Source organism: Sebastes fasciatus, chromosome 10 (assembly GCF_043250625.1).
Source record: "Sebastes fasciatus isolate fSebFas1 chromosome 10, fSebFas1.pri, whole genome shotgun sequence".
Taxonomy (NCBI): Eukaryota; Metazoa; Chordata; class Actinopteri; order Perciformes; family Sebastidae; genus Sebastes; species Sebastes fasciatus.
In genome coordinates this window covers 1,691,368-1,699,181 of record NC_133804.1, presented here as the reverse complement: position 1 = coordinate 1,699,181, position 7,814 = coordinate 1,691,368, and the positions used below count along the sequence as shown (strand labels likewise).

General features: G+C 39.3%; 1 long non-coding RNA gene across 1 annotated transcript; it reads right to left on the bottom strand.

The window, feature by feature from the left end:
- Window positions 1–581: 581 nt before the first annotated feature.
- On the bottom strand, window positions 582–1,257 carry LOC141774881 (uncharacterized). Its single transcript, XR_012595498.1, has 2 exons — window positions 1,164–1,257; window positions 582–671 (listed from the first exon to the last, which is right to left on the bottom strand). It is a non-coding gene; the product is annotated as an uncharacterized LOC141774881 (long non-coding RNA).
- Between the last annotated feature and the right edge of the window lie 6,557 nt (window positions 1,258–7,814).

Genomic DNA, 7,814 nt, shown 5'->3' with positions numbered 1-7,814 from the left:
CTATGCATAACAGACCATTGCTATGTATAGCAGACTGTTGCTGTGTATAACAGACCGTTGCTAAGTGTAACAGACCGTTGCTATGTATAGCAGACCGTTGCTATGTATAACATACCATTGCAATGTATAACAGACCGTTGCTATGCATAACAGACCATTGCTATGTATAACAGAATATTGCTATGTATAACAGATCGTTGCTATGTGTAACAGACCGTTCCTATGTATAGCAGACTGTTGCTATGTATAACAGACGTTGCTATGTATTACAGACCTTCTATGTATAACAAACCTTTCTATGTATAACAGACTGTTGCTATGTATTACAGACCGTTGCTATGTATAACAGGCCGTTGCTATGTATAACAGACCGTTGCTATGCATAACAGACCATTGATATGTATAGAAGACTGTTGCTGTGTATAACAGACCGTGCTATGTGTAACAGAACATTGCTATGTATAGCAGACCGTTGCTATGTATAGCAGACCGTTGCTATGTATAACAGACCATTGCTATGTATAACAGACCGTTGCTATGCATAAACAGACCATTGCTATGTATAACAGACTATTGCTATGTATAACAGACCGTTGCTATGTGTAACAGACCGTTGCTATGTATAACAGACCGTTGCTATGTATAACGGACTGTTGCTATGTATAACAGACCTTCTATGTATAACAGACCGTTGTTATGTATAGCACTGTTGCTGTGTATAACAGACCGTTGCTATGTGTAACATACCGTTGCTAGTATAGCAGACCGTTGCTATGTATAACAGACCGTTGCTATGTATAACAGACCGTTGCTATGTGTAACAGACCGTTGCTATGTATAACAGACCGTTGCTATGCATAACAGACCATTGCTATGTATAGCAGACTGTTGCTGTGTATAACAGACCGTTGCTAAGTGTAACAGACCGTTGCTATGTATAGCAGACCGTTGCTATGTATAACATACCATTGCTATGTATAACAGACCGTTGCTATGCATAACAGACCATTGCTATGTATAACAGAATATTGCTATGTATAACAGATCGTTGCTATGTGTAACAGACCGTTCCTATGTATAGCAGACTGTTGCTATGTATAACAGACCGTTGCTATGTATTACAGACCTTCTATGTATAACAAACCTTTCTATGTATAACAGACTGTTGCTATGTATTACAGACCGTTGCTATGTATAACAGGCCGTTGCTATGTATAACAGACCGTTGCTATGCATAACAGACCATTGATATGTATAGAAGACTGTTGCTGTGTATAACAGACCGTTGCTATGTCTAACAGAACATTGCTATGTATAGCAGACCGTTGCTATGTATAGCAGACCGTTGCTATGTATAGCAGACCATTGCTATGTATAACAGACCATTGCTATGTATAACAGACCGTTGCTATGCATAACAGACCATTGCTATGTATAACAGACTATTGCTATGTATAACAGACCGTTGCTATGCGTAACAGACCGTTGCTATGTATAACGGACTGTTGCTATGTATAACAGACCTTCTATGTATAACAGACCGTTGTTATGTATAGCAGACTGTTGCTGTGTATAACAGACCGTTGCTATGTGTAACACCGTTGCTATGTATAGCAGACCGTTGCTATGTATAACAGACCGTTGCTATGTATAACAGACCGTTGCTATGTGTAACAGACCGTTGCTATGTATAACAGACTGTTGCTATGTATAACAGACCTTCTATGTATAACAGACCGTTGCTATGTATAACAGACTGTTGCTATGCATAACAGACCATTGCTATGTATAGCAGACTGTTGCTGTGTATAACAGACAGTTGCTATATATAACGGACCGTTGCTATGTATAACAGACCGTTGCTATGCATAACAGAGCGCTGCTATGTAAAACAGACCGTTGCTATGTATAACAGACTGTTGCTATGCACAACAGAACATTGCTATGTAAAACAGACCGTTGCTATGCATAACAGAGCGCTGCTATGTAAAACAGACCGTTGCTATGTATAACAGACTGTTGCTATGTATAACAGAGCGCTGCTATGTATTACAGACCGTTGCTATGTATAACGGACTGTTGCTATGTATAACAGACCTTCTATGTATAACAGACCGTTGTTATGTATAGCAGACTGTTGCTGTGTATAACAGACCGTTGCTATGTGTAACATACCGTTGCTATGTATAGCAGACCGTTGCTATGTATTACAGACCGTTGCTATGTATAACAGAGCGTTGCTATGTATTACAGACCGTTGCTATGGGCGCAGCTCTGATGTCGTACTCCGGAGGACCGTTTTTGTGTCAAATTATTGATTTCTTCAGTAAGTAGTTGTGTAATAAGTGAGATAATGTGCAGCTAGCGGGTCATCATTGTGAAAGAATCCCCGACAGGGTGATGCTGCACCCCGACGCGGAACAATGACCGGCTCACTGTACATTATCCCTTACTTATTTTTAATATTTGCTAATAACCAGCCCTGCTCATACCTGCGTCCCCAACACTTCCAAGTTGGAATAACAGATGTTTTCCTTTTCCTCCCATTCTGCAGACATTATGTGGATGCAGCAATGACAGCAGCAATGACAGCAGCAATGACAGCAGTAATGACGCTGAACACATCGAACAAAGACACTGACAGAAGACCGCAGCATCTTTCAATGTCACATAAAGCAACTTTTCTTAGGTGATATCTGGATGTGGGAGATGGCTGAGCTGACATTGAAGCTCTTACATGACACTTTGAAGTGACGTTGAGTTATAGGTACCTTTTCAGTGTCTCAGCTTCCCTTAATAACTTTGAATTGGAATTGACTTACCTCAGCTCCTGCTGCCCCACAGGCACATCCACACAGCCTCCAGAGACGTCAACAATCAGACAGGCAGTAATGAGGTTCTGTGCCCCTCCCAGGCTGCTGGTGTCCACTTTGCCCCCGGCAGATCCTCTCTCATCCTTGATGTTGCTGGAAACTTTCTATTGACTTGTTGCTTTTAAAGGTTAAACAAAACATCTAACATGTTAGATCAGATTTGTGGGAGGTTGTCACTTTGGTCAGTACCAAGATCAAGCATGTGCTTCCAGTAAATCATGACCCAAGTCCTCTATGTTAACTATTTAGCATTGTGTACGTTGAGAGACAGCACACTACTAGCACTGTATCAACAGGAAAATCATATCCAGCTACATTTGGCAGCTTTTGAAAATTTTGGACCACAAATGGCACCGAAAAGGTTGATCACCCACTGGGAGGACTGATCAAAAATAAATGAATACATGAATAAATGAATAAAACTGCATCTATTTTTACTACTATTACTGTATTATGAATCACCATCCAATTCAAACTGTTACAGCGCTGAGCGACATAGTTTTATGTTGTGACCGATATGTACGTAAATATCTTCCTGCCTCCTCAACACAGTGTGCTGGTTCGGTGTAGCCCAGTGTTTCCAGTAATGACCTTGACCCGCCACAGCTTCAGAATCAACCCAAAATATTTTGACACTTCTCAAAGGGGGGGTCCACGTCTGCCTGAGGGATTCAACTCAGCAGGTCAGAGACGGCCGCTCGGTGTGGGAGATGAGGATCCTCTCATGGGACCTCTCCCCGGCATCGCAGTTTAATGCACGGACTGCCCCCCCAACGCCACCCCCACCCCCCGGAGCCCGACAACGTAAAAGGGCAAAGATGCAACGGTGGCGGGGCTTTTACTGTGACACAAGGAGAGGAAGAAAAGCTTTTTCTGTCGGGAACCCAACTGACCCGTCAAGTTCTTCATATCTAGCCTCTTATTTTTGTACATTGATGGTCTAGTGTTGTTGTGGCAAGCATTACCATGGACTAAAACTCACTGTTGCATCTCACTGACACATGCCTACCATTAAATGAGAGTGTCAGACCGTCAGCGGCTGCAGGCTGTAAAAGCTTTGTTTGCTCCATCACAGAGAACAGCAGGGGTTGATTCATGGCTTCATGGAGTCCAGCAGTGACAGGACGGCACAGTGAACAAAAAGCATGAAAACGTTTCTAGAAAGTTTGCAAACACCTCTGCTGTCCGTCTGCATGTTGTCATATGTTTACCAAAAATATGACAAATTATATATTAGACTAGACACTAAGCCCGGTTTGCTCATGTTACAATGATCAAGCCAGTTATTCTCCACATGGGCATTACTGTAATTACATGTCTATTTAAACATTCAGGAGTTAACTAACATTAGTTACAACAGTATCACAACATACTATCTGTCTCACTGCAATGAGGGTATATTACATGTATTATTTCTGAGGTCAAGAATCACATTAATACTGATGTAGTAGCCCATTTCTTCACTGTTATTCCTGTCTTTTAACTTTTATTCATTTTAATTTAACAAAATGTCAGCTGCAGCAGTTGTTTCTTAATCTTCCTCAGTGCAAAACCTTAGACAGTTCATTTATTTTTTAAGATTATTCTTTGGACTTTTATTCCTGTATTGATAGAGACAGAAATAGTTCTGAAAAGGGGGAGAGAGCGGGGATGACATGCAGCAAAGGGCCACAGGTCGGTTTCCAACCCAGACCGCTGCGATGAGGACTCAGCCTCGGTACACGAGGCAACTGCTCCACCAGGTGAGCTACCAGGTGAGCTACCATGGTACCCCATACTGTTAATTTGTGTGGGCTCCCTGAGACATTTACAGTTTATGTTGCTGCAGCTCAACTTGCTCAACATCCTTTGCATTTTTGTGTTGAGTACCAATATGAAAATACCCTATTTTGGGATTTCAAAATTACCCAAAACTAAATAAGGAAGTAGATCATTCTACTACGTTTGTCTCCAAAGGTCTCCAAGGTCTGATATTCATGGCTTATAAGTAGATCTGGGTGATTTTTTTTAAATCTTAGGAATGTGTATGTGGTGGAGGGTGATCCCCACCCACTTCACTGCCCTGTACCATTGTGTTCCCTTTAAAATAAAAAAAAAAGTTATGAAGAGGGTTCCACTACCCCGGCAAGGGGGAATACATTAATCAGCCGGGTTTCACTCCCAGGGCTTCAACTACCGACGCTTGGTCATCTGCATCATTCTCAGAACAACTGAGTAAGGCGGGGGGTGGAGGGGATGGGTCAAACAAACACAGGACTTTCAGGTGACCGGCGATTATGTCCCATGTGAAACCAAAAGTTGAGTGATTTTTACTGATGATGTTATGTCACAAGACGTTATGTCACAAGACGTTATGTCACCCGGTGTTATGTCACACAACGTTATGTCACACAACGTTATGTCACGCAACGTTATGTCACACGACATTATGTCACACAACATTATGTCACACGATGTTATATCACACAATGTTATGTCACATAATGCTATGTCACATGATGTTATGTCACATGATGTTATATCACCGATGTTATGTCACAAGATGTTATATCACATGATGTTATATCACACAACGTTATGTCATATGATGTTATATCACATGATGTTATATCACACAACGTTATGTCACGAGATGTTATGTCCAGAACGTTATGTCATATGATGTTATATCACATGATGTTATGTCACATGATGTTATATCACATGACGTTATGTCACACAACGTTATGTCATATGATGTTATATGACATGATTTATATCACACAACGTTTTGTCACATGATGTTATATCACACAACGTTTTGTCACATGATGTTATATCACACAATGTTATGTCACATGATGTTATATCACACAACGTTATGTCATATGATGTTATATCACACAACGTTATGTCATATGATGTTATATCACACGACGTTATGTCACGAGATGTTATGTCCAGAACGTTATGTCATATGATGTTATATCACATGATGTTATATCACACAACGTTATGTCATATGATGTTATATCACACGACGTTATGTCACGAGATGTTATGTCCAGAACGTTATGTCATATGATGTTATATCACATGATGTTATATCACACAACGTTATGTCATATGATGTTATATCACACAACGTTATGTCACGAGATGTTATGTCCAGAACGTTATGTCATGTGATGTTATATCACATGATGTTATGTCACATGATGTTATATCACATGATGTTATATGACATGATGTTATATCATACAATGTTATGTCACACAACGTTATGTCACATGATGTTACATCACATGATGTTATATCACATAATGTTATATCACACAATGTTGTCATATGATGTTATATCACACAACGTTTTGTCACATGTTATATCACACAACGTTTGTCACATGATGTTATATCACACAATGTTATGTCACATGATGTTATATCACACAATGTTATGTCATATGATGTTATATCACACAACGTTATGTCATATGATATTATATCAAACAATGTTGTCATATGATGTTATATCACACAACGTTATGTCAAGAGATGTTATGTCCAGAACGTTATGTCATATGATGTTATATCACACAACTATGTCACACGATGTTATGTCACGCAACGTTATGTCATAGGACGTTATGTCACACGACATTATGTCACACAACGTTATGTCACACGATGTTATATCACACAACGTTATGTCACATGATGCAATGTCACATGATGTTATATCACACAACGTTATGTCACATGATGTTATATCACACAACGTTATGTCATATGATGTTATATCACACAACATTATGTCACATGATGTTATGTCACGAGATGTTATGTCACACAACGTTATATCATATGATGGTATGTCACATGATGTTATATGAAATGATTTATATCACATGATGTTATATGACATGATGTTATACCATACAACGTTATGTCACACAACTATATGTCACACAATGTTATATCACACAATGTGTCACATGATGTTATATCCCACAATGTTTTGTAATATGATGTTATGTCACATGATGTTATATCCCACAACGTTTTGTAATATGATGTTTTGTCACATGATGTAATATCACACAACGTTATGTCACATGATGTTATATCACACAACGTTATGTCACATGATGTTTTATCAGACGGCGTTATGTCACATGATGTTATATCCAGAACGTTATGTCATATGATATTATATCACATGATGTTATGTCACATGATGTTATATCACATGATGTTATATGACATGATGTTATACCATACAACGTTATGTCACACAACGTTATGTCACATGATGTTATATCACATGATGTTATATCACACAACTATATGTCACACAATGTTATATCACACAACGTGTCACATGATGTTATATCCCACAACGTTTTGTAATATGATGTTTTGTCACATGATGTAATATCACACAACGTTATGTCACATGATGTTATATCACACAACGTTATGTCACATGATGTTTTATCAGACGACGTTATGTCACATGATGTTATATCACACAACGTTATGTCACATGATGTTATATCACACAACGTTATATCACATGCACAAGCAGGTAGTATACAGAGTACCTGAGCAGGTAGGAACGCTAATAATAATAACGGCTTTACAATCTGTACAGGATACCACACCCTCTGTCCTTTACAGTGCGACCCTCATCAGATAAAGAAAAGTGATGTGTTCGCTGCGTGAAGCCCTCAAAACTCTGAGGAGTAAGGCTGAGATCACGTTGCATGAATACAACTGACTTTATCAGTGGAAGATAGAAGCGTTTGGGTGGCTGTGAGCCAGGTGGAGGATTATGAATCGGAATCTTCTTCTTTAACACTTCAATATTTGTCATGTAGATAGCACTGGGAGGCTGATGTAAAAAGGCTTTTCCCAGTTGACATTTTTTGTTTTTATCCAATATGCACCGAACACAGTCTG